Consider the following 27,300-nt stretch of genomic DNA (forward strand, 5'->3'; position numbering starts at 1 on the left):
AGGGACATGATCTAGCTGGCAATCTAAAATTTAGATTTTAGTAAATCTAAACAGTTTAATTCCATTCTGTTTTGTCTCTACACCACGCCAGAGCCAAAACTAGTGAGAAAATCAATTCTATTTCTTTGAAAATGCATCTAACAATTAAGACATGATATGTATAGCTCCATACTCTAAAAGGAAACCTTCTTATGTTCTGGGTATCATGAACATTTGATAAATGCTTGTTCTGTTGACTGGCATAGACTTGAACAATAAACTGTTCAATGCTCTATGCCAAATAAATCTTGCATCTGAGAAGTAGGATAAAGATTGTTGTTTTACTTCTGTCTACCCATTAATCCAGTATCTACACGTATTTATAATGGGTTAATACAAAGAAAATGAGTTGACTTTTTAGAGAGTATTAGAATTTTGACAACGTGAATTCTCTTATCCTGAAAAATAATTAATAGAGACACATTATTTCATGTGGAAGGTACCATTAAAGAAATCAATGTTAATCATTCAATAATTATTGCACATAATATTCTCATCTGACTTAAGACTGAAGAAGTACCTCCTGAAGCTGGTTTATCAAGCTGTAAATCTTCAGTTATTGAATTCATAAGTTCATGTCTGAAAGGTGAGAATATTTAATATTCACTAGGCAATATTTAGCAAAGTAATATCCATTAGTACATATTTAATATTTAATCACCAAGGGTGGTTTTGAAAAGAAAAGACAGGCTGGGCACAGTAACTCCTGTCTGTAATCCCAACACTTTGGAAAGCTGAGGCAGACATATCACAAGGTCAAAAGTTTGAGACCAACCAGGCCAACATGGTAAAACCCCATCTCTACTAAAAATACAAAACTTAGCTGGGCGTGGTGGCAGGCACCTGGAATGGCAGCTACTCAGGAGGCTGAGCTGGAGAATTGCTTGCACCCAAGAGGGGGAGGTTGCAGTGAGCTGGGATCACATCACGGCACTACAGCCTGGGTGACAGAGCAAGACTCCCTCTCAGAAAAAAATTAAGAAAAGACAATCCGAATGCTTGAGCACAACTAAATCTTCAGTTGAGGTTTCTATAGAGTAACAACAACAAAAAAAATTATTGCAAATTGCCTCATAAGTTGCTTCATGGAGCATGTGTCCTCACAAGTAAAGTGGTAACTTGGCAACACACAGCTCTTTGAAGCATACTACAAAAATCTCAAACGGGATCCTTTAATATTGCATTGCATTCAAGGCTATTTTCCTCTACATATCTACAAAAAGAATCACATATTCCCACATATGCTTTAAAAATCTCAGGCCTAAAAGCAAGACATGGATACTATTTTCTTCAGTAAAAGTAGCACAACATTGTAAAAGAAAATGTAAGTTGCAGCCAGTCAGGTGTGGGAGGTGTTCATGTTTCAAAAGCTAACATTGCCATCACTGACTCAAAGCTGGACCCAGATAAATTAAAAAAAGGAAGATAAAAAATACATAAAATAGGCTGGGCACAGTGGCTCATGCCTGTAATCCCAGCACTTTGGAAGGCCAAGGAAGGTGTATCACAAGGTCAGGATTTTGAGGCCAGCCTGGCCCATATGGAGACTGAGGCAGGAGAACTGCTTGAACCCAGGAGGCAGAGGTTGAAGTGAGCTGAGATCATGCCACTACACTTCAGCCGAGGCGACAAGAGTGAAAACTCTGTCACACAAAGGAAAAAACATTCCTTTGGGAAGTCCTTCTACATGAAGATCTTCAACATGAGACTAGAGAAAAGGGTATAGGATCATCAACAGACCATTGGCTTTTATTATTTGAGCTGTAAGGACAAAAAGAAAAAGGGAGATCATTTAAACAAAACCTGTATTGCTCTTTAACTTTTTATTTTTCAGATGGAGTCTCGCTGTCGCCAGGCTGAAGTGAAATGGCGCAATCTCAGCTCACTGCAACCTCTGTGTCCCGGGTTCAAGTGATTCTCCTGCCTAAGCCTCCTGAGTAGCTGGGACTACATGTGCCCGTCACCATGCTCAGCTAATTTTTATACTTTTAGTAGAGACGAAATTTCATCATGTTTGCCAGGATGGTCTCGATCTCCTGACCTTATGATCCACCTGTCTTGGCCTCCCAAAGTGCTGGGATTACAGGCATGAGCCACTGAGCCAGGCATTGCTCTTGAAATTTTATAATTTGATCTTTATTTCTGTTATTGTAATTCAGTCCAAAGAAAAATAGTGTGAGGAAAATAAAAATAACACCAAAAATGCTAATATTCTGTTCATCAAAGTTTGCAGTGAAATATCCCATTACAGCCAGGCAGGGCAACTTACCTCTGTAATCCTAGCACTTGGGAGGCCAAGGCAGGTGAATCGCTTGAGGTCAGGAATTGGAGACCAGGCTGGCCAACATGGCAAAACTGCATCTCTATGAAAAATACAAAAATTAGTCAGTTATGGTGGTGAGTGCTTGTAATCTTAGCTACTTTGGAAGCTGAGATAGGAGAATCACCTAAACCCAGGAGGCAGAGGTTGCAGTGAGCTAAGATCACACCATTGCACTCTAGCATGGGTGACTCCAGCTCAAAAAGAAAAGAAAAGATAGGTAGATCCCATTACTTTAAGGCAATGTAGATACAGACAGACTTTCTACAGAAATCTGAACCACATTATAAAGTGAGAAAAACATACCAGCTAATATTATTTAATACATATAGTACTAAATGGAAGAAGTAATATTTTCAAAACATAAACATTAGTGTAACCTTATGGGACTTATACAAATAATTTTTTAAATAACAGAAACAGAAGATTCCCTGAACTGCAACTTTTAAGCTAGCATTTATTTACTCAAGATTCAACTAATATAACAGCTATAAAAAGTCAAGAGCTGGGCATGGTGGCTCATGCCTGTAATCCCCACATTTTGGGAAGCTGAGCCAGGCAAATCACCTGAGGTAAACCGTTCCAGACTAGCCTGACCAACATGAAAAAACCCCATCTCTAATAAAATATAAAATTAACTGTGGCATATGCCTGTAATCCCAGCTACTCTGGAGGCTGAGGCAGAAGAATAGCTGGAACCCAGGAAGCAGAGGTTGCAGTGAGTCGAGATTGAGCTATTGCCCTACAGCCTGGGCAACAAGAGCAAAACTCCATCTCAAAAAAAAAAAAGTCAACAGTTAGCCAGGTGGGAGTGGCTCACACCTGTAACCCCAGCACTGTGGGAGGCCAAGGTGGGTGGATCCCCTGAGGTCAGGAGTTTGAGACTAGCCTGGCCAACATGGTGAAACCCCAGCTCTACTAAAAATACAAAAATTAGCTGGGCATGGTGGCACTCACCTGTAGTCCTAGCTACTAGGGCAGCTGAGGCAAGAGGATAAATTCAACCTGGGAAGTGGAGGTTTTGGTCAGCTGAGAGATCACACCACTGCACTGCAGCCTGAGTGAAAGAGCAAGACCCTGTCTCTAAAAAAGAAAAAATAAATGAAATAAGTAAAAGAGAAACAGGCTCAGAGAATGTTATTTGATTGGACCATTTGCATCTCTGGACAGTGAAGCTGAGATCAGACTTCATGTGTAACTCCCCAGCCTATCAGGGTGCCTCTCATAAAAGGAAGACATATAAATTTGGCCTAATATACAAAGATGCTGGAACAGTCAATTCTACATACAATACTTCCATGTTCATCTAGGGAAACCTTAAGGGAAGATGAAAATGCTTCTAGAAGGGACTGGACACCAGTGCCCTTGTTGCCTTTGGGCTCTTCCTCCAAGGGTAACAGTGACCTGAAATTACTGACTGTTCCAATCAATGGGAGAAAATGGTACCAAGGTCACCAACATCAGGCAAATTCACTTGAGGACCTATCTGTGAGCTTTGACAGACGAAAACTGCTTTTGTAAAGGACACTGTATTTCAGAAAAACATAATCACATTAACAACTAATAACACTGTAAAATGCTGTTGTGTTGAATGCTACTTTAGAAAAATATGCTCAAATGTAGAGAAAAAATTGTGATAGAAAACTATGTATCAATTATCTAGCTAGCTATCTAGAGACATGGTCTCATTCTTCTGCTCAGGATGGAGAGCTGTGGGATGACCCTACTCACTGCAGACCTGCTCCTGGTCTCAGGTGATCCTCCTGCCTCAGTATCCTAAGTGGCAGGGGACACAAGTGGACACAGTTACACCTCCCTTTTTTATTTGTTTGTTCTGTAGAGTCAGGGTTTCACTACATTGCCCAGGCTGGTCTCAAACTCTGGAGTCTCACTCTGTCAACCAGGCTACAGTTCAGTGATGTGATCTCAACTAACTGCAACCCCTGCCTCCTGGGTAGCTGGGACTACAGGCATGTGCAACCACATGCCGCTAATTTTTGTAGAAACCGGGTTTCATCACGTTGGCTACACTGATCTCAAACTCCTGACCTCAGGTGATCCACCTGCCTTGGCCTCCCAAAATGCTGGAATTACAGGTGTGAGCCAGCAAGCTGAGCCACGGACTTTGTTATTAAATAGCCTAAACCAAGTGGGGCGCCGTGGCTCACACCTTTAATCCCAACAACTCTGAAGGCCAAGGTGAGAAGATGGCTTGTATTCAGGAGTTTGAGACCAGCCTGGGCAAAATGGGAGCATCTCCCCCTCCCAACTCTACAAAAAAATACAAAATATTAGGTCAGGCATGCACTGTACCTCGCTAATTTTTGTATCTTTTGTAGAGACGGGGTTTTGTCATGTTGCTCAGGCTGGTCTCACACTCCTGATTCCAAGCCATCCTCCCGCCTCGGCCTGCCAAAATGCTGGGATTACAGGGCCCAGGCAGCCTCAATTTTTCTTTAAGCAGTCCCCCAATGCTGCACGCTTGGATAGTTTTCTTTTTTATTTTTTTAGACAGGGTTTACCTCAGTCTCGCAGGGTGGAGTGCCGTGGTAGAATCATAGCTCATTGCAGACTTGAACCTTGGGGTTCAAGTAGCTGGGAGGCTGAGGTGGGACTACAGAAATGGGGTCACACCACTTTGCTAGGCTGCTCTTGAACTCCTGGCCTGAAGAAAACTTCCCACCTCCCCAGTGTCCGGACACACTTTTTCTATTTTTGAACCCACATAAATACTGTGCTGGGTCGGAGTTTGTTACCTACCCTTCTCCAGCCAGCAGCACACAGGACGCAGCGGAAGGTGGAGGTTACCGGACTCTGCTCTGGGGAGAAGACAACACAGCTCCTAGGCAACACACCTCCGCGTGAAGTCGCCTAAGGCTCGCCTCTGTGACGTCGCCAGAGGCCCGTCTCCGTGCGCCGTGACGCCACCGGGGGCGCGCTGCCGTGATGTTTTCATAGGCCGGCCCCTCATGCGGAGCCAATCAGAAGTAGAGGCGGTGCTGCTGGTTCTACCAGGAGCACGCATGCGCAGGCTGGTGATGGAAGCCGCTGCAGAGCCGGCACTTCCACGTAGACAGGCTCCTAACTGGCTGCAGTCACCTATAATCTCCAAAGAGGAGTTTTAAGATTTCCCAGTCTGCAGGGCCAGGAGCAGCAGGGACCCGACTCAGTGAGCAGATGCTGCCCACCAACCTCCTGGCGCCTGGTGGGCATGAGTGCAAGGTCACACAGAAGAAGCTCCTCAATGGACAGTGAAGAGCCATCAGCACCACTGCTACCCCGGACACGTATTCTCCTTGCCTCAGCCTAGGTACGTGTGACCCCTAATACCTTTCCCAGCCAGGGACCCCAGGAGCATCCTTCACCGCTGCTCATCCTGGGCAGGGCAGGGCAGGGCAGGGTAGGGCAATTGGAGGCAGTTCAGGGCAGGGCAGGGCACAGCAAAACAATTCGAGGGAGGGCAGAGAAGGGCAATTCGAGGCAGGGCAGAGCAGGGCAGGGCAGGGCAAGGCAATTTGAGGCAAGGCAAGGCAGGGCAAGGCAGAGAAATTCCAAGGAAATTTGAGGCAAGGCAAGGCAGGGCAAGGCAGGGAAATTCCAGGCAAGGCAATTAAAGGCAAGTCAAGGCAGGGCAGGGCAATTCCAGGCAGGGCAGGGCAATTCCAGGCAGGGCCATTCGAGGCATGGCAAAGAAGGGCAGAGCAGGGAAATTCCAGGCAAGGCAGTTGGAGGCTAGGCAAGGCAGGGCAGGGCAGGGAAATTCCAGGCAGGGCAATTTGAGGCAAGTCAAGGCAGGGCAGGACAGGGCAATTCCAGGCAAGGCAATTTGAGGCATGGCAAGGCAGGGCAGGGCAGGGCAGGGAAATTCCAGGCAAAGCATTTTGAGGCAAGGCAAGGCAGGGCAGGGCAATTCCAGGCAAGGCAATTCGAGACAGGGCAAGGCAAGGCAGGGCAGGGCAATTCCAGGCAAGGCAATTCGAGGCAGGGCAAGGCAGGGAAATTATTCATGACCAAAGTAAGGCATATTGAATAAAAAATTAAATGTCCTTTATACCCTATTAAACAGAAAAAAATTTTTGAGGAATATATTTAGCATTAGTAACGATGGGCTGCAATTGACAGGTATATACATTATTCAGTCTTTCTTATGGCCAGTTTCTCAGTGGTTAACAAGAACTTTAAAGATGTTAACTCCCTTTAGCCCAGTAATTCCATTTCCTGAGGAAATAATCACAAATTTGGGCAAAGTGGACAGCATGTCATCTGCAGAACCACTTATGGTATTTATGAGAAAATGCTCTTTGTCACATTATGCTGGACCCTCATCTTCAAACTGGGCAAATTGCCTGCATGACTAGCAATTAAATTAAACCATCCTTATCTTCTTTGTACAAGTTATTTCTACTGAAAACTTGGACCTATTTAATTCTGTATTTTTTAAGAATAAAAATCACAGTAAAAGAAAGCATGACTTTGTGACTTGGAGACATAAACAGCAGCCCAATTTTGAGCACATATAAGCATGCCCACATACATTCCTGGTGTCCTAGACATTGTCCCTTCCAACTCAGTCTTAAGGCACTGTTTTCTTATTAAAACTCATTCCCAGATTATTAAAAATGCCAGGCTTGGAATGATTCAAACTTTAGCAAGTACTAAAGATTGTAGAATGACAAGAAAATGTCATGGCATTATGAAACAATGTTATCTTTATGGCATAATTTAATTACAGGTACCAGTTAACAGATGAGGTAACAGTAAACGGGTAAGGGAAATATTTGAAGAAGAGATTCACCACCATCACCCAGGCCTTTGATAATATGACTTCTAAACTCATTTCCAGACAAGAGTAAACTTGGAGTGGATAACTGAATTTAGGTCATGGGGAGCCCAGTCAAGGGTGATCTAAGAGACAATGTGGAATACAAAGCCAGAAATATAGTCTGACTATTGTATTAACGTGAAGAAGCTAGAGATGGAGACAGAATCCAGGTATAAGGAATGGGACAGAAATTGTTCATAGAAGATAAGTGCAAGAGGGTTCATGATGGGAGGGAAGAGGAGGAATGGGAAATATATCCTGAATCCCTGCAGTGTGTCCACCCTGAGCTCTGTGTGGCAAGGAAATCATAAAAGATCCCAAGGTGCCTAAGACGTGTATCACTAGCAAGTAAAGTGCCTCCTGCACATAGTGCTATGAGACAAGAACTTTCAACCTAATTCCAATTCAATATCAAGAGCTTGCTAAATGGAAGAAGAGAATGTTTTTGCGAACTACATCTGGAACAGTCAACCCACACTCTGAAATACAGGCAGTTGTCAAAATGCCAGTAATGAGATCTTTACAGATGCTGTAGTGAAAAAATTCCAGAGCCTGTTTTGCTATCAGTGATATTTTTACCAAGTTAGCCACATCATATTTTCATGTCAGAGTTGTAGTTTTCATGTCCATCAAGTGTCAGCTCACAGCTGGAACTTTTAAAGACATTGTTAGCAGCATGGTATCACTTGATAACCACGGCTTTTTCAGTTAAAACACAGTTCATTCACATTCAGTATACACTACTCTTTTTTATTTAGAAGGTCTCTGAATTAGAGTTTTATATCTCTCTATGTGTGAAGATATGTTTGTGTGTGTATAATCTTTAAAAACTAAAAGAATGTCTGTCAATATATTTCACATGACCAGATATATTAAAGAAGCAGACACCAGGTGCAGTAGCTCACAGCTTTAAGCCCAGAACCTTGGGAGGCTGAGGTGAGCAGATCACGAGGTTGGGAGAAGGAGACAAGCCTGACCAACATGGTGAAACCCTGTCTCTACTAAAAATATAAAAATCAATCAGGCATGGTGTCATGCACCTGTTATCCCAGCTACTCTGGAGGCTGAGGCAAGAAAATCGCTTGAACCCTGGAGACAAAGGTTGCAGTGAGCCAAGATCATGCCACTGCACTTTAGCCTGGGGCACAGAGCAAGGAGACTCCATCTCAAAAAAAAAAAAAAAAGGCAGAAAAGGATTAAATAGTTGACGTGGTTTGGCTGTGTCTTCACCCAAATCTCATCTTGAATTATAGCTCCCATAATCCCCACGTTGTGGGAGGGTCCCAGTAGTAGGTAATTGAATAATGGTGGTGGGTTTTTGTCATGCTGTTCTTATAATAGTGAATAAGTCTCATGAGATTTGATAGTTTTATAAAGGGCAGCTCTCCTGCACATGCCCTCTTGCCTGCCACCATGTAAGATGTGCCTTTGTTCTTCCTTCACCTTCCACCATGATTGTGAGGCCTCCCTAGTCATGTGGAACTGTGAGCCCATTTAACCTCTTTTTCTGAGCTTCACAATGAGGGAACAACATGAACACATACAAGAGGAATCAGCAGGACATTGACTATGCAAGAAGAAAAATAATACAAATGGCATCAGAACAGGCTGATCTTTCATCTGTAGCTCGTACTCCACTGTATATATTCCTAGTTGTCCATGTGTTAAACAATGTGGCTATTTAGCAAGATGTATATATTTTTTGTTTTAAAGCATGAGTCCAATCATCCTCACCTAATTATTATTTTCATAAAAACTCTGGAAAACAAGTGTGCTACCCCTGACCAAGAAACAAATCTTATGATCCCAATCTGCTGTGCATTGTATATTCATAATCACATAGGTTTTTACTCAACCTATCCAGTCACAGGATTTCTGATAGCATTGAGTGGAAAATTCTCCATGTCAGAAGCCTGAGAAAGAATAAAAAACTAAACATAACATTCCTATACCAAGGAGTGGGATGTGCCTCAGTTATATTGCTTTCTCTTTACATATGAAGGACCCTGGAGCCATTCCTGATTTTGTTCATTCCCTTGTCACCCATGATGTGACACTCTGTCACCAACCTTCAAAGGATCTACCCTCAAAAACATAACCTGACCCCTTCTCACTAATTCTGCTGTTACCATCCCCACCCAAGTGACCCTGTAGCAGCCCCTCAAATGGACTCCTGGATTCTGCATTTGACCTCATATTCTTTTCACCCCCAGAAGCTGAAATAATCTTTTAAAACATAACAATCATATTGTGTCATATTCCTCCTCCAAATTTTCAAGTATTTTTCCATTGTAATTTAAGTAGAACTCAAACTTCTTACTAGAACCCAGAAGACCCTTTGTGTTTGGCACCTGCTTCTCTCCCCAGCTTGATCTCTTACCTCTTTTTCCCTGGCTCATAACTGTCCATCCACTCAAATTATATACTCTGTCCCTTGACCATGACATGTTCCTTTCTTAGGACGTTTGTACTCAGAGTCCTCTGCTTGCAGTGTCTCCCTCCAATACCTTTGCATGGCTGGCTGCTTCTCCACATTTACATCTCAATGGAAATCTCACCTCTTCTGAAAATGTTTTTTCTATTCCCCACATCTACAGACACCAAAGACAGCGCACCCACTCCTTTCTTCAAGTCAGTCTTTATTCCATTACACTGTTTTCTCATCTGCATATTAACAATCACTATGTAGAACTGCATTATATCTGTGCATATGTTTGCAGATGTCTGTGTTTGTCATCTATCATCCCTCCCCACCCCACACACATGGGACATCAGCTTTGTGAGGTCAGCCACTTGTCTTCTTCCCCAATACATCCCCAGTGCTTAGAATAGGGAATCACACATAGTAGGAAGTGTCTGGCAGATGCTAGCAGCTTAGTAAATACTTGAGTGATGTGTAAAGCATATTTATATAATGAGGTAGAAAATTTTACTCTCCAGAGGTTCTCTTTTGGGCAATAGATTGCTTGTATGGAAGGCATACTTTCAAAAGTCATTGCTATGCAGAACAAGACCCTAAGGCATTCTTAATCAATAAAAATAGTGCTTAGTTGTTACACATGAGGCACAGAGAAGGATTCACTTTATTCCTGAAAGAGGGAAGGAGGCAAAGTGAGAAAAGGACAGAAACAGAAGATTGAAGGCTAAATATTCCATAATTATGCTTATCTTTTCATGATTCCCATATATCCATCTTGTATCTGCAACATGTGTGCTAGGAACAGTTTCAACCCAGAGAAGAATGAAGAGGTCTATTTGACATCTGAAGCAACACAGACCGCCAGGACTAGGAGGCAAAAGAAACCATGAGTCAAGTCTCTGGAGAGCTAGTAAAATGAATAAAGAATGGGTAGACTTTGCCAAGTTACAAAACTGGCAGAAACCTGAACATAGTATATACTTCAAGCACATGAAGGCAAAGGGCCTGAAATCATACCTATATTCCATTTATGTTTCTCATATGCTGATACTAAAATTCACTAGTTGAATTCACTGCTTTCAGTGGTTGAAAATGAATTCTTCCAGGGTCAGAGCTTGCAGGAAGGTGTCTATCTTTACAATGACATAATCTCTTGCTATCTCTAGTCGGAGGCTGGTGTTTTTCCATATTTATAAGCCTGTCATACTTGTCTTTTCTTTCAAAATCATTAAACCATCTGTTGGAGTCTTTTTTTAAAAAATACTTAGAAACTAATTTCTTTATTTCCAGAGTTTTCAACTTGGAAATACGTCTAACAAAATTGTAAATATTTGGAAAAGTAGTCATTAGCCATAAAAATAATAAGCTCACAAGTTAAAAAAAAAACAAAAACACAAAAACCAAAAACCTAAGTATGTTTCAAAAGCCATTCTTGATTGTGAAGGATAGTGAATAAAAACACATATACTTAAGTGTTTTCTCACGTCATTGTCCTTTCCAATTGTTTACTTTTTCTTTTCTACAGACACACTAAATTTTATTTTTACTATACCATGACTTTGTTATGTTCACTCATCATACTCATTTCCTATTTCTTCAGGAGTGGGCATTTGTTTGTTTTGTTTTCTGTTTTATTTTATTATGTTTTTATCTTTGTTTCCTGCAAACAACACCCACACATATTAAGTCTGCAAACCTGTAAATACTATTGGCTTTTCTCAGAATTTTTGACTTTAGCAATATTATTTCACTGGACTTAAAAAAAATTATATTTCCAAGACTAGAGAATCAAGAGAGAAGAAAGAGAGGATGAGTATGGAAAGTGACACAGCTCTCAGAGTGCAGGCACTTGTCCTCTTTCAGTCCTCTGCTAGGGGCCTAGCTTCAATAATGGTATTTTAGCTTCAGCACCAGAGAAACTCAGTTAATCTGTAAAATCACAACCAATTATTCACCTTTGGCCATGGTCAAGTTAATCTAATAGACTTAAGAATTAATTATCTAGGTAGGAGTATATGTGGGTGGCTGAAAATGTTCATACATTTAAAGCTTTGTGCACTTCTAAAGGGAAGAAACTTCTTTTCCTTTGTAAAAATCATGGAATGTGTACAGGCAGCTACCTTTTTGAAGGTCAATTTCACAAGCACTTCTACGTGATCTGAAGTTTAATTGGGGAACTGTTGTTTTTGATTATCCACAGTGTTGCTTTTAATTCTTCAGCATCTTTTTTCCTGTTTTTCCATTCTACTTTAGTACATTGTTTTGTAATGGTGGAGTTGTTTCACATATCACACCAATCAGGGTTAAAAGCAAGATTCCAAAGTAGAATAAAAAAGCATCTCTCAAGGTCAACCTCCATGCTCCAATTACAAGGCTTATTTGGCCTGTCAGTGATCTATGGCATATTAATGCCCTTTCTGCATCTCTGCATTTTTGTGAAAAACAATACTCTGTGTATTAATGCCCTTTCTGCGTCTCTGCGTCTTGGGAAACACAATACTCTGTGAAGGTGTCTCAGGCTATTTACATGAACATCATAAACTGACATTTCTTTTGTTCTTGAAACATGCAGGGCCTGAGGGAAATTCTGTAGTCTTGCCTTTTTTCTGCGCCCTATTCAGGAGAGAGACATGGATCTTATGCTCCTAAGTCTTCAGATCTGCCTAGGGTCCTATAACCTCTGACATTCCACCTCGGCTTTCTCTGGGAAAGGCATAGAGTCCCTGCAATTTTCTAAACTTTTTGTTTCCTCTCTGATTCTTTGTTTCCTCATCAGACACACACACAGTTCAGGCATTTATCCTTGTTTGAAATTATCTTGTTTAGTTTTATGCTGACTTGTCTATTGTCAGTATCTCATCACTAGAAACTAAAGTCCATGAGATCAAGACTGCTACCTCAGTCACTTCAATATTCCCAGTGCCTAGAACAGTACCTAGCACGCAGCATGCACTCCAAATATTTTTGAATAAATGAACAGATCAGGGGCCATTTTATTTAGTCATAGATAGAATGGCTTAAAAAGAACAAACAGGATCAATCAACTGTCCAGATGAATTAAGCAACATTAAGAGGTTCCTTTGACACTAGTTTTATTTCAGAGGATGATATAATATAATTTCCATGGATACAGAGGGTACCAATCTCTTTTTGAAAAAGGAATATCCAAGTGACAGGAATATCCCAAGAGAGTAAGAGTGGGCTGAAAAGTGTTAGATGTGCCAATGAGGGAAGGAAAGGAAGGACACTTAGGGGAAAACAACTGTGGTTATATTCAAAGATGAAAGGTTGTAAGTCCTCATTTATTACCCAGAGCAGGATTCTGAATCATGAGAAACTCTATTGTCAACTGAATATTCTGCTATAGCTAAGAAGGGCAACAAAATTGTAGCCCTGATCAGAATCTATAATGTAAAGTGCACATAAACATTGTCCTATCCATGTGCAAATATCCTTTCAAATAGTAAAATAATGATAAGTATAAGGAGTTGAGCTTAGGTTTAGTGGCTATTACTAGAAACTCCTTGGGCAATCTCGATTTCTGCAATTTAAGAAACTTATGATATTGTTGGACAGGGTCAAGAAAAGTGACAATTACAATTATCTCTTTGATTCGAGACAATGTGCCTGAAGGGGCTGTTAAATGAAGACTAACTTCAAATATTAGGGTCTTTAGTGTAGAGAGTTGAGAGGAACTAAGAAAGACTAGGAAATATAAATAAAGCCAAAATAATGATAGCAGAAAAAGGAAATGAAAATATATTGAGCACTAATGCTAAGCTGGTTGCTTATGTAATCATATTTAACATGCGCAACAGCTTTATAAGCCAAGGCACTATTACTGTCATTTTGCAGAGGAAGACATTGAGAAGCAATTTCCTAGAACTCACATCCCAGGTCTGACTTCAGAGCCTTTGATTATAATATTTTTAATGATTGATTCATCAAATCTTATTATATTTGAGCTAGTATATTTGCAGAATACCTTAAAATGAAGGAGAAATTGGTTTAGGACAAATAGATTGGAGCTACTATGGCTAGTAGTGTGATACGACTTGTGATGTTAATGAGCCAAAGATGGTGCTGTGATTTGAATGTGTCCTCCAATTTCATGTGCTGGAAACTTAATCCCTAGTGCAACAGTCTTGAGACGTGAGATCTTTAATAGGTGATTATGTTATGAAGGCTCTGCCCTCATGAATGGATTATTGCTATTATTTGGTTGGTTATCAAGGGGGTGTGTTCCTGATAAAAGGATGAGTTTGGCTTCCTTCTCTCTCTCTCTCTCTCTCTCTCTATCTCTCTCTCTGTCTCTCTCTCACCATGTGACACCTTCTACCATGTTATGACACAGCAACGAGGCCCTCACTAGATGAGGTCCCTCAATCTTGAACTTTCCAGCCTCCAGAATCATGAGGCAAATAGATTTCTGTTCATTATAAATCACCCAGTCTGTAGTATTTTGTTAAAGCAGCAGAAATAGACTAAGACAGATGGCCTCTGTATATTGATCATCTGGCTATTTACTAATATTTCTTTAGTGCAGAGCAAATTATAATTTTTACACATCTAACTGTTTGAAACAAATACCAAATCTGCACAGTTTTAGCCATTTAGAGCCTGCCTGCTTCGAATATTCTGTGAAACTGTGCCAAATCTCTGCTAGCAAATTGTAAGATAAGCCTGGAGTCATAAAGACTGTAAGCTACACAGCCTTAGTAGAACTCTCTATTTGTTGAGTCCCTGTTTGTGCTGCTGACACTGCGTAGACACAGAGCCACCTTTTAAATTTCTGTCTTACTCAAGAGTTCCCTTGTCCTCCTCTTTGTGAGTAGTAATCAAGCTGTAGCCTCCAGATAGACTCCTGCTTCCTCACCATGTAAATCTGTCAAAGTGAAGTGCCACTCAGTGAAGATGTGTATGCCACTGCCACCTTGTGATCATGTGTATTTTCCTGATCAGCCCCAGCCCCCAGATCTTTAGAACCCCCTACATGACCGAAATGTTTTTTTAAAAATGTCTTAATCTTGATTGGTATCTGAGCCACAACTGATTATTAGGGAAACTACATAGTTTGGGAAGCTCCTTTATCTTAAGGAATTCATGTAAAGAAGACTAATTAGACTCTCAAATGCAGCTTTAAAAAATAAAGTAAAATAGGTAAAGTTAAGACTTCTCAGGGCCCTTAATATATGTATCCTTTTCATGCCTCTCAAGAGACCTCTAAACATTTACGTAAAGTGGATCTTAGTGTAGGAAACCAGAAAATGGCACCCCAAAATATGCTTCTTTGGCTTAAGAATTGTTTTAATTATTTGGAGAAACTATAGACACAGAGGAGAAGCTTAAAAACAGCAGAAATTACCCTTTGTAAGAGAAATTTACATCTATAAAGTAAATCTTCATTTGTAAGGGAGTTTCCTCTTTGTACTAGCAAGAGAAAGATGGCTCTAAATCACTAGACATTCTTATGCATGAAGAAGTCACTGACTTAAATCTGCATAACCAACCTTACCTTGGTTTACTCTGGTAAACCTCCCCATAACTAGTCCCATAAACACCTTTATTTCGGCTAAAGATGGTATTTAAGGCAAATTCAAAGCCATCTTTCTGAGATTTTCTTATTTCTTTATTTCCCACTTATACATGATATATATAATAAACTTTTTCCCCCTCTTTTTAATTTGTCATTGGTTATAAGGATATGTCCCATTTAAGAAATAAGAAGAGTAGAGGGAAACTTATTTCTTTCTCTCCTACACTGGTCAGGGCTTAAGTCTGAACTAAGGAGATTATTTTTATTTTCATGTCACCACCATGTCCATCTCACTGAATGTTCCTTTCTAGATTCTTTCATAGCTCTACACAGGTACCTTGAAGTGTCAGGGAAAGCCAACATTTCTAAGTAAGTTTTAGGAAAAAGAAATTTCTTATGCTCTAAAGTGTCTATCTCTTATAAAATTTCCTTCTAATACAGGTTTCAAGGATATAGCTCACTTATGAGTCCATATCAGCATCCATGACTCCTGACTCCATTCATTCTAGACTACGTTATAGGAATGTGAAAGGATAACCATATATCTTCATTTGCCTGTCAAAATCTGTAATTGATAGTTGTCTCTTAGTCTATTTTTATATAGTTGAATAGCTATTAAGACAGGAGTAAAACTAAACACTTTAGAAAAAGCTATTTGAAGGCACTGGAAAGTGACCAAAAGCAGCTAGACACTAGATACTAGTTAATCCTTGGAGAAAGCTGATGGTTCTGGTGAGTTTTCTGTTTTCATGGCTTTTCACCAAAGGGCTGTAATACAGGCAGGTGAAATACATATGACAACTACAGCATAAAGAAGGGGATGTGGGGGCACTAAGATGATTTTCTGAATTTCTAAATTTTATGTAAAATGGGACAATATTGACTCTAACTAGATTATAAAAAAAGTGTATATTGCAATTCTTAGAGCAACCATTAAAAATAATCTAAGGTTGTATAGCTATTATATATAATTTAAAATGGAATTCTAAGGGAAAATTCAATCAATGTAAAAGAAGACTAAAAATTCAGAACAGATAAAACCAGAGGGAATGAAAGAAAATAGCAATAAAATGCTAGAACCTAAATCTAACTGTATAATAATTGCATTACATTTTAATGGACTAAACAATTACAATTAAAAAGCAGAGATTTTTCAGAATGGATAGAATAGTAGGACCCAATTGCATGCTTTCTACAAGAGATGAACTTGAACTATAAAACACAAGTAGGTTGAAAGTGACTTGGCTGGATAAAGAAAGAAATAGCATATAAGCAGTAAGTAAACTTCAAGACAAAGAATGTTAACAGGTTAAAAAAACATGTTAGAGTTAATTCATCAGGAAGACATAAAAATCATAAATGCAGCTACAACTAATAATCAAGTTTCAAAATACATGGAACAAAAATGAACAGAATTAAAGAAAGATATAGACAAATTCACAGTTATAGTTGAAAATTTTTAAAAAACTTTCTTGCATAATTGATAGAACAACTTCACAAAAAATTAGTAAAGCACAGAATTTCTGAACATACTATCAAGTACTTTGATCGAATTGATATTTATAGAACACTATGGTCAATAATGGCAGAATATACATTCTTTCAAATACACATGATATATTAACCAAAATAGACCATATAATAAACCACAAATTAAGTCTCAATAAATATAAAAAGATAAAATTCACAGTCTATATTTTGGAGATTATAAAATTGTGCTAGAAATTAATAACAAAATCTAGAAAAGTGCTAAACATTTGGAAATCAAACAATATACTTCCAAATAAACCACTTACCAAAGAAAAATCACAAGAAGAATCAGAGAATATTTTTAACGGAATGGTAAAGAAAATACATATCAAAATTTGTATGAAGCAAATTAAAGCAATGCCTAGAAGAAAATTTATAACTTTAATGACTTTCACTAGAAAAGAAGAAAGTTTTCAAATCAATTATCAAACTTTTACTTAATAATCTGGTCAAAGAGAGTAAATTAAATTCAAAGATAGTAGAAAGATAATAGTAAAGGTGAGAGTAAAAATAAATAAAATGGAAAATCGACAAGACATAGAAAAAATTATGAACTCAAAAATTGGTACTTTGAATGATTAACAAGATTGATAAGCCACTAACTGAAAAAAGAGAGAAAGCAATCATATAAGACAAAGAAATAAAGGGAAGCTAACTTGGTAAGAAAGAAGTCAAAATATCCTTATTTGTAGATGATATGGTATTATATTTGGAAAAACCAAGATGCCACAAAGAAGCCATATTAGAACTGATAAATAAATCCAGTAAAGTCCCACCTTTTCACATTGAACCAATATATACCTTCCATATATTGATTTATAATTTTATCTGCAAATTCTTGTCTTCCTGAAATGTAGAAAACCAACCTGTAACTCAACTACCTTAGGCATACTTTCTCGGGACCTGTAGAGACTGTGTTTCCCTTGGCCATGGTCACTCATACCTTTAAAAACATTTTGGCAGCAACACTCACTGGGCTAGTTGGGGGTTGCGGAGGGATAACACTGGGAGAAATGCCTGATGTAGGTGATGGGGGTAGGGGGGTGGGGGGGATGGAGACAGCAAACCACCATGGCATGTATATACCTATGCAACAATCCTGCAGGATGCGCACATGTACCCCAGATCCCAAAGTACAATACAAAAAAAATACGCACACACACACACACACACACACACACACATTTTTTGGCAGAATTAGGTTTTTCTGTTGTCAATTCATGGCCACCCAATATGGGCCTCAGAAAAACTTAAGATTCCCCTAAAGGAGTTTCCTGAACCAGACACCAAGGTATAAGCATGGGCCCACTGAATCCCTCCTAAATGTAAGCTTCTCCTCGGGTAGAAGTGGTAGATTTTCCTGAGCCTCAAACCTCCCACTTGGTTGAAAGTTCTTGGCTTATTCTGAGCTGTCTGTCCTTTTCCTAGAAAGTTGTTTTGGATCCTAATTTTGGTTTGGATGTACATTTTAAAAGATTTTCTCCATTGCCTTTTCCTTCTCAAATAATTCCACTGGCTTGTCTGTGTATTTGCATGAAAGATCAAACTGTCTTTTTTGCAGGTGAATGAGAGACTGAGTTCCTTAGCTCTGAAGAGAACAGGGTATTTTGCTCATCCTAGCTGAGAGGTGCCCCTGGATGACTGGGGGCCCAATAAGAGTGTTTGGGGGTGACTCACTGTGACATGTAGTGGCCCTACAGAGAATCCCCCAAAAAATAAATCAAAAGGAAGTTTGTGTACCTTTTCAGAGGTGATAGACTTCCAAACTGAGACACATAAAAAGGCAGAAACAATTCAGTGGTATAACACAGTGGAGTCCTACCTTCAATCAAAACACAGTGGACCCACCACACTGAATTGTAGGACTCAGTTCAGTTTGTCCTTTTTAAAGAAAAATGGGAAAAAAATCCTTCAGAAAAGAGGAAAGGAAAGGAGGGCTATCTCCTTTGGAGACTCCAGCTGGTTTCGTGTTTGATAATTATGGTGCTTCTACTTGAAAGTACTTGTGTAAATAGGAAGATCTTATTAAGTTCTAAGGGTTCCAAAATGGAGAACTCTTGATATTCCTAAATTAATTTTCTTACATGCTAAATTAGAGCTATTAGGCTCTGAATCAAGAAAAATAAATGAGAGTCACAGTTTAGCTGGCACCTAAAATGATTCAAAAGAGGAAATAATAAACTTGCCTCCCTTAGGAAGTTAATAAAAAAATATTTAAGACCATCTCAGAATTAAAGACACTAAGAGAAGCTACTTCTGAAATGAGAGAGGCTCCAGAAACTGTCTCTTCTGCTCCTCCTAATCCTTTGCTCTCTGAAATTTCTTGTTGATATGGTTCGTTGATTAAATCTCATGTCAGATTATAATTCCCATTGTTGGAGGTGGGGCCTGGTGGGAGGTGACAGGATCCTGGGGGCATATTTCCTCTTTGATGCTGGTCTCATAATAGTGAGTGAGTTGTCATGAGATCTGGTTGTTTAAAAGTGTGTAGTACCTCCCCCACCCCTTCCTTCTGCTCCTTCCATGTACGATTTGCCTGGTTCCCCTTCACCTTCCATCATGATTGTAAGTTTCCTGAGGCACTCTCAGCCATGGTTCCTGTACAGCCTGTGGAACTGTGAGCCAATTAAACCTCTTTTCTTTATACATTACCTAGTCTCATGTATTTTTTTACAGCAATGTGAGAATGGATTAATACACTTGTCCAGACTATTTCATTTTTCCTCTTCCTCCTTTCCCTGTTCTCTCACTTCAAACTACAAAGGGACCAGAAATAGCTAGAGGAGACAATAAAATAGTAGTTGCAAATTTTAGAATAAAACCAACCAGGAAAGGGGCTCCTAATGAAACTTCTTCTGCAAGAATTATTGTAGTTACGGAAATCTAACATAACTAACTCCATTTTTCTTCTACCTTTAAAATCGCTTTTGCTCATTCTTGCCCTTTCCTTGAACTAACCTCCTCTTGTTGGAAGTTTGGAACTATATTATAATGACTAATAAATGACCACAAGGTTAAGAATTATGGTAGGGGCCTGAACCTTACTAAAGAATAGGCACAGTTAAATAGTAACCATTCATTCCTTGCTCAACTTGTGATATAGTTTGGATGCTTGTCCCTGCCCAAATCTCATGTCAAAATGTAATCCCCATTGTTGGAGGTAAGTCCTGTGGGAGGTGATTGGGTCATGGAGATGGATTCCTCATGAGTGCTTCAGCACCACTTGTTTGGTGCTGTCCTTGTGCAGCGAGTGGATTCTTGCAAGATCTGATTGTTTGAAAGTGTGTGGCAACCCCCCCACCCTGCTCCTACTTTTGCCACGTGATGTGTAAGCTCCTGTTTTGCCTTCTGCCATGATTGTAAGCTTCCAGAGGCCTCTCCAGAAGCAGATGCCAGGGCTATGCATCCTGTACACCCTGTAGAACTGTGACCCCATTAAACCTATTTTCTTTATAAATTATCCACTGTCAGGTATTTTTTAAATATCAATGCAAGAATGGCCTAACACAAATGTGCTTTTCTATAATTGCTTAATGCCCCTGAGTCACATCACTGGAGGTCAAAAAATTTTTAATTTCCCCAACTGCTTCTACATCACAAATGTGAGACCTAAAGAACTGGTCTTTGAGATATTTTTCTGACTTAGAATTCTGGCAGACCAAGAGATGCCACCTTGACATGTGACCCATACCAAGGAACTGACTCAGTGGATTCTGAAAACTCCCTTCTGGAACTCATTCACCTGCATTTCTGATATCCCTGTGACTTTACCCCCAGCCAATCAATTATTTCAGTTCCCTGAAGGTGGATTTGAGAAATATCTCCTATCTCCTTGCTTGTCTGGCCCTAAACTCTTTCTCTGCTGCAACACCTGCTGTTCTCCATGTACTGGTGTTTTTGGAGCAGTAGGCAAGAAGAACCCATTAGGCTGTAACACCTAACATATTTTATACACAAGGAACCAATTTAGATTTAAGATCCCAGGTATCTGGATTCCCCAACCCAAACCAAGATCCCCTCAGGTTTACCAAAGAATCTCAGTTAATGCATAAGACCTATGATCTGGAATTTTCTGATCTTTATCAGCTAAATGAGTGACTTGTTCCCAAAACAAAGCCAAAAAGTAGCAAAGGGAAGCGGGTTGGAAATAGCCTTTAGAAAATTTTGACAACGTAGATAAAAATGGAGAAAGATAAGTATAGGGTGCTTTGCATCTGCCTCTGTGAGAATTTACCACAGATATTTTCTAAAGTTACAGATTGGCCAAAGGTACAATAATGTAAAATACACCCAAATGACACTATATCTGACTATAACATCAGGTCTGAAGAAACATCCAAACATTCAGGTATACCTCCCAAAAACTTTAAGTGTGGTAGAAGTGACATCTTGCTAAATTCTGAATTTGTATAAAGCTTAGATGACGAGTTAATGACCTTGATAAAGAAAACAATATGGCTTGGGCTTTTTTGCCCACTAACCACCTTGTCACCCTTGCTGACCAGTTGTCATAAATTATCATTGAGAAGGAAAAGGAGACAGCCTCTAAGACTGAGTTTACAACTAAGACAACTTAGTAACCAAATTGAAACATCACAAGAGTTTTGTCCCCCTCAGAAGAGCCAGCAAGCCAAAGAGGAAGCAATTTTGTACTATTGCAAAAAGAAAGGGCTTCTTAAAAAGGAATGCAAACAACTTAAATGGGTGTTTGTGCAAAGGAGGCAGAAGGCCCCAGAGGAAGGCAACAAAATAACTCAAGGGAGTTGAGGGATGCTCCAAGGGAATAGAGAGTTTCCCCCGCTGCTTCTAACAAATAACTTGAAGGGAAGTTAAAATATCCATAAACTGGGAAAGCCCTTGTGGACACTGGTGCTATAATAGCCTAGCTTGTGCTAGCCTAACTGACTCCATCTTAGCTGTGAGCCTGACATGCTCCATGTTAGCTTCTCCCTCCCTGCCTTGGCCCCCTCAGATGCATTACTGGGTTACACTGCACTCAAAGCTTTGAACCATTAAGAGTGGCTGACACTGTTCACAGTAACTGTAACCACTGTAACCGCATCTGTTAAGAGTGGTTCACACTGTTCACAGCACCTGTAACCACTGTAACCACAGCTGCTTGGCAAGTCTACTTGCTATTGTGAATACCCTCCTTGGTAATTGATCGTATGGAAAGGACTCACCCCTCCTTGGAAAGAACCTCACACCATCATCGTCACCACCCTGACAGCCCTGAAGGTTGATGGCATTCCTGCTTGGATCCACATTGAGAAGGCCAACAAGACCCAACAAGAAACATGGGTCCCCATACCCAGGCCAGACCCCTTAAAGTTGCTACTGAGTTGGGTGATATCCTCAGAATAATTCTCCTTATCTTTTTTTCTTGTCTGTTTTCTCCCACCATGCCCTCCGCCCCATCTACTCCTTCCTCCTCACTTCTTTCAAAATAGGACATGTAACTGCCAATACCTCCTGGAAGGCAGGTTCCTCCAATAAGGTCTCTCTTGAATTTGATCTATGTGCTCTGTTCCCAGCAACCTATTCCCCTAACTGAGATTTGGATGATGTTTAATATGCCAGCGTGGACCTTGCCAGTGAGTTTGGACACACTGCAGGCCAACTCAGATGTGGAGAGTCGGACATGACTGAAAAAAATCCTCCAGTCTAAGGACTTTTACTTATGCTCCAGAGATAATACTGATACTAGCTGCCAGCAAATTGATGAATACTTCTGCCCATACTGGTCCCGTGTAACCCTAGCCACTTATCGTGGAGGATCAACTCAGTTCTCCACTTGTTCCATAGCTTGCGTTTCTCACCCTAAAAACTGAAAGTCTTATAAGGGGAATCAAGCCCCTTCCTTGGGGCGAGAGATTTTAAGCACTGGCTATCTCTCAGTCGTGGGCAAATAAAGGACTCTTAATTTGGAACTCAGAGAGTGGTGCTTTCCAACTTGCTGGTTACAACATTTGGAGGCCCCAGTGAGATTTACGCCACTGGGCACGGACCAGACTCGGTCCAGGCTCCCCTGGGTTAAGAGGTGGTCCATAGAGGAGGTGCCCTCCTTTGTTTTTTTTGTGTTTGTGTGTGACTCGAGTGGATTTTGTTTTTGCGCTCCAGGATGCAGCAAAGATGGAGCAAGATTCATCTTCACACCAAGGGCCTCAGTGTCGAGGTGACTCCCAGCCTAAGGAGGGCTGAGGCATCCTGAATTTTGAGAGGTTGAGGTTTAGGTCTAAGGAGGTATACATGGTGTAGTCATGATGTTGGAGGTTCTTGTAGGTAGTGTTGTCAAATGGCTCAGTAGGCACTGGGGCCAACTCCTGTGTGCAGTCTTGATAGTCCATCCCCTGGCATGGCCATGTCTTCCATGGTCTTGCCCTTGGCCTCATGCTTCAGTGCTGCTGGCTTTTCATGGTAACCATGGTTCTCAACAGGAACTGTCTCCAAATCACTTGGTGGAATCTGATCTTTTACGATTGCCTCTCTAGCCTTCAGGTGCCCTTCTCTTCCCTGCATCCCTCAGGCTTCCTTTCCAAGTAGGGGAGGGACCACCTTACACTGGGGCTCTGGCATCAATGTTTCCAGATGCCCCTCTGCAGCCCCAGAAGGAACGGCTTGTGGCTGCCCCCCTGCTCTGACCTCTTCTGCCAGCACAGTAGGTGCTGGGCTGCCCTTTAGTGGCACAGACGACCCTGATTTTGTGTGGACAGGTAAGGGTCCTTTAACTTCAAATGGCTTTTGGCTTTATCTATTTCATTTAATCTAAATGTTTTCTGTAATTGTTTTTCCTTTAAACTTTGCTTCAAAAACTCTTCATCTACCTGAGATCTGGGCATTGTGGTTTTTGCTCTTACATCTTCCCTGCCTTCTGATGGCGTAGCTGGCAGCCCTTTCTTCTTTGGCTGGTGGGGCTTCTCTGGATAGGTGATGTCCACATGTGGCTTCTGCAGTGAGATGTTCTCTTTTGCTGAAGCTGTAATTTGAGGGGGGTCTGTTTTCAAATGAATGAGAGGCCTCTGGTTTTCGAAGCCCCCATTTGCCTTTGCTCACCACTTGAGGAGTGACCTCTGAAACATCAGCCTCATTGTCAGAGGAGCTGGATGAGGATGAAGACCAAGAGACGTCACTTTCCAACCTACCCGACCAGCTTCTGAACCCAGAGCCCTGTTTTCTGAATGGAGACGGAACTTTCTGTGGAAACTCTACCAAAGGCTTTCTGGACAAAAATTTCAGAACCCCTCCATCTGTGAACAGCACACTGCCATCAGGGCTGGGACTAGCTACTATTCTGCCCTTATTCACAGCTGGTGGGTGAGAACTGGGTGAAGATAGGTTTTTAGACAATTCAGCTGCTGTCCGGGTGGCTAGGAGCTTGCCCCTCTGCTTTGGTTCCACGACATTTTTTGGTCTACTTTGCTTCTTGGGATTCTATGGCTAACCCTTTTCACTACTGCCTGATTCTGCAGACAAAGAAACCATAGAAGCAAGTTCTGGAAACACATGGGCTTCCTGGAAGAGCAAAAGTGGGGCCGCCGTGGCAGTGACAGCAGGCGCTATAGTCAGGGCTGCAGCAGCTGTGCCTTTTTTTTTTTTTCAAAAAAAGTCTTTTAATTGTTCAAAATATGACAAAACAACATGGCACTATGGTAATATTGAGTCATGGGGGTTACTCTACAATAGTGAATGGTGTACTCTCCTCAGAAACAAATCAATAGGTACGTGAGAGAAGGGATGGGGTAAAACAACAGGACCAGGTGAGTGGGCTCCAAGGTGACTAAAAGGTGACATTTTCCACAGCAAAATATACTATAATACAACAAACCAGAGGCCCTGGAGGACACAGGCTGCTGCATCTCCAGGCAAAGGTTGGTGGGGGAGGGCTGGAAAGATTGGCGGCACAGTTCAAATCCTTCTGACTCACTGGCAAACCTTGCTCCTTGACGGAAGCTTGGGGAGGGGGGTAGAAAACTGCAAGCAGATACCCCCGCCCTGGACCCTGGCCTGGCCTGGGTTCCATACTGCACATTCATGCAGCTGCTATGCTGCTGCTGCTGGTGGCCAGATCTGTTGCCCCAGCCTCTCTTGTGGGTGACACTACACAGTTGCTCCCCCGGGCTGCCTCCAAGGATGCCTGGTTCCCCTCCATTCTCTACCCTTTCCATGACAATTTGGGGGAGGTGGCACAGTGGCTTCAGAAAACAGCAGCCCCATGTGGGAGGCATCACAGGTGGTGCTGAGGGATGGGGCATGGGGAGGACTGGGAACCCAGGACAAGGAAGCCCCAGCCCTCCCTCCAGCTTCCCCAGGCTCAATCCTATGGGTGCAGAGTGATCACCCATGAGGAGTAAGCTGTCCTTCCTTTGTTCCAGCAGCCTGAGGACAGGCAAAGGGGCAGAGGGCAGGGGCCAGCAACAGGAAGTTGGGTGCCTCCTGGCACAAGCTAAGTTATTATAGTGCCACACTGTCAGTCCTTAACCCTACCTAAATGAAAAGCCCTTTTCTTTGGAGTAAAGTAAGTTCAAATGGTAGGGGTCTCAAAGACCCCAATTATAACTTTTAAATCAAACACTATTCAATTTTAATTAGAAAAACTAGTAGGGCATGATGTTTTTCTTATAGTAGATACTGCTCCCATACATCTGCTGGGATGGGATTTTCTGGAGACCTGTAATATCCACATCCCATTTTGAGAGAAGGGAGAAATGATTCTCAATTAGGGAGACACAGAAGACTTACAAAAGCCCACATGTAATATTATACTTACTAAAGTTAATCAAGAATTTGAAAGTGGTAATTTCTTATCCAGATTCTTCATGGGCAAGTTCTTCTACAGATATCAAAATAATTATGTTGTCAATTCCTCTAGAAATAACCATAGATTCATGTAAACCTCTGCCAAACATTAAGCAATATTCCCTTAGATATAAAGCTTTATTAGGAGTCAAACCAATTATTCAAGACTATTTAGACAAAGGACTCATAATACCCTGCATCAGCCCTTGCAATACACCAATCCTCTCACCTAAAAAGCCGAATAGAAAAGGGTGGCGATTCATTCAGGACCTGTGATAATATCATCAGGTCTTTTAGAGCTTCTTCTGTGTCTGCAGTATCTCAAAGTAACCAGTTCTAAATAGTCTTTATGCAAAAGAGGCATATTTTGGTTTCCTACTGTCATATTTTGGGGTGGTATGTCCCGAACCCCATTCACTGTTACAGAAAAACTGAATGATTCAACCATTCCCCAGTCTTTCTTTCCCTCTTGGTTCATTTTGTGCAACTGTAACAGAACACCTGAGACTAGGTAGTTTATAATGAGCAGAAGCGTAGGGGCTCACAGTTCTGGAGGGTGAGAAGGCCAAGATGGAGGGGACAGCATCTTGTGAAGGCCTTCTTGCTGCTTCATCTCATGGTGAAAAGCAAAAGAGCAAGAGAGAGAGAAAAGGCAGGGCTGAATCCATTCTTTTATAAGGAATCCACTCTTATGATAATAGTTTTAATCTATTCATGAAGGCAGTGCTTCCATGACCCAAACACCTCTCATTAGGCCCCATCTCCCAAGACTACCGCATTAGAGATCAAGTTTCAATACATGAGCCTGGGGAGACACATTCAAGCCATAGCATTCTACTTCTTTTCTCCTAAATGTATGTTCTGCTAACATGCAAAATACATCCACTTCATCCCAATAACCTCAAAATTCTTAACTTCTTCCAGCACCAACTCATAAGGCCAAAGTGTACAGTCTCATCTAGATTTGGATGGGATTCAAGACATGATTAATTCTCTCCTCCAGCCATAGCCTGTGAAATCAAACAGTTTATCTACTTCCAGAATACAGTGGTGGCATAGGCATATGGTAGACATTATGATCCCTAAAGGGAGAAATTGGCAGAAAGAAAGGGGTAACTGGTCCCAAGCAAGTCTAAAACCTAACAGGGTAAACAACTTTGAAGCTTAAGTCTCCAGAATAATCTTCCTTGACTCCGTGTCCCATCTCTTAGACATACCATGGTAGGGTTGGGACTCCAAGGCCTCAGGCAGCTCTTCCTTCATGGCTTTGCTGGGCTCAGTCCATGCAGTAGCTCTCACAGGTTGGTGTCATATCCCTGAGCTCTCCCAGGCTGGAGTGATACATTGGTAGCTCTATAATTCTTGGTCTCATAGACAACTCTGCCCCCATGACTCCTCTAGTCATTGTTCTAATGGGGATTCTCTATGATGGCTCCACATCTGCCCATCCCATCTCTGCATGGGCCCTCAGGATGTCTGCAATCTAGGTTGAGACAGCCATGCCTCCACAGTTCATGTACTCTGCATGCCTGCAGAATTTGTACCATGTGGATGCTGCCAAGTCTTGTGCCCTCCAGAATTGTGGCCTGAGCTGCATCCAGGACCACTTGAGTCACAGCTGGGGTGGCTGAGGAGCAATATATTGGAAGGGGAGGAGAGTCCCTAGGTGGCTGCAGACAGCAAGCCCATGTTGAAACCATTCCGCCCTCCTAGATCTCCAGGAGGGGAGGCCTCCAAGATACATACTCTGCTATTTTGTTCCATGGCCTCAATGAGATAATGATAATTTGCTTGCATATTCCTCCTGCATTTCATTGTTCTCACCATTCAGTTCTAAG

The 27,300-nt window shown here is 41.2% G+C and overlaps 1 protein-coding gene, 1 long non-coding RNA gene and 1 pseudogene across 23 annotated transcripts in view; 1 reads left to right on the top strand and 2 right to left on the bottom strand.

Moving 5' to 3' along the window:
* Positions 1–5,232, bottom strand: part of LOC118144225 (uncharacterized) — a 97,365-nt gene extending 92,133 nt beyond the window's left edge. For 16 of the 19 annotated variants that reach the window (XR_013521776.1, XR_013521775.1, XR_013521777.1 and 13 more), the window contains exons 1-4: positions 5,120–5,232; positions 3,317–3,442; positions 2,309–2,402; positions 560–618 (exon numbers count right to left, since the gene is read on the bottom strand). The gene's annotated coding sequence lies outside the window, so the exon portion shown is untranslated. The remainder of the gene's footprint in view (positions 1–559; positions 619–2,308; positions 2,403–3,316; positions 3,443–5,119) is intronic. The other 3 variants (XM_078336144.1, XM_078336142.1, XM_078336145.1) reach the window with 3 other exon arrangements.
* A 156-nt stretch (positions 5,233–5,388) lies between these two features.
* The window catches only part of LOC144577594 (uncharacterized), a 48,505-nt gene continuing 26,593 nt past the window's right edge, over positions 5,389–27,300 (top strand). For all 4 annotated transcript variants that reach the window (XR_013521787.1, XR_013521788.1, XR_013521786.1 and 1 more), the window contains exon 1: positions 5,389–5,669. This is a non-coding gene — a long non-coding RNA (uncharacterized LOC144577594). The remainder of the gene's footprint in view (positions 5,670–27,300) is intronic.
* Positions 22,734–24,831, bottom strand: LOC100396573 (uncharacterized; annotated as a pseudogene).

The sequence above is a fragment of the Callithrix jacchus genome, chromosome 9, assembly GCF_049354715.1.
Source record: "Callithrix jacchus isolate 240 chromosome 9, calJac240_pri, whole genome shotgun sequence".
NCBI classification, from domain to species: Eukaryota; Metazoa; Chordata; class Mammalia; order Primates; family Cebidae; genus Callithrix; species Callithrix jacchus.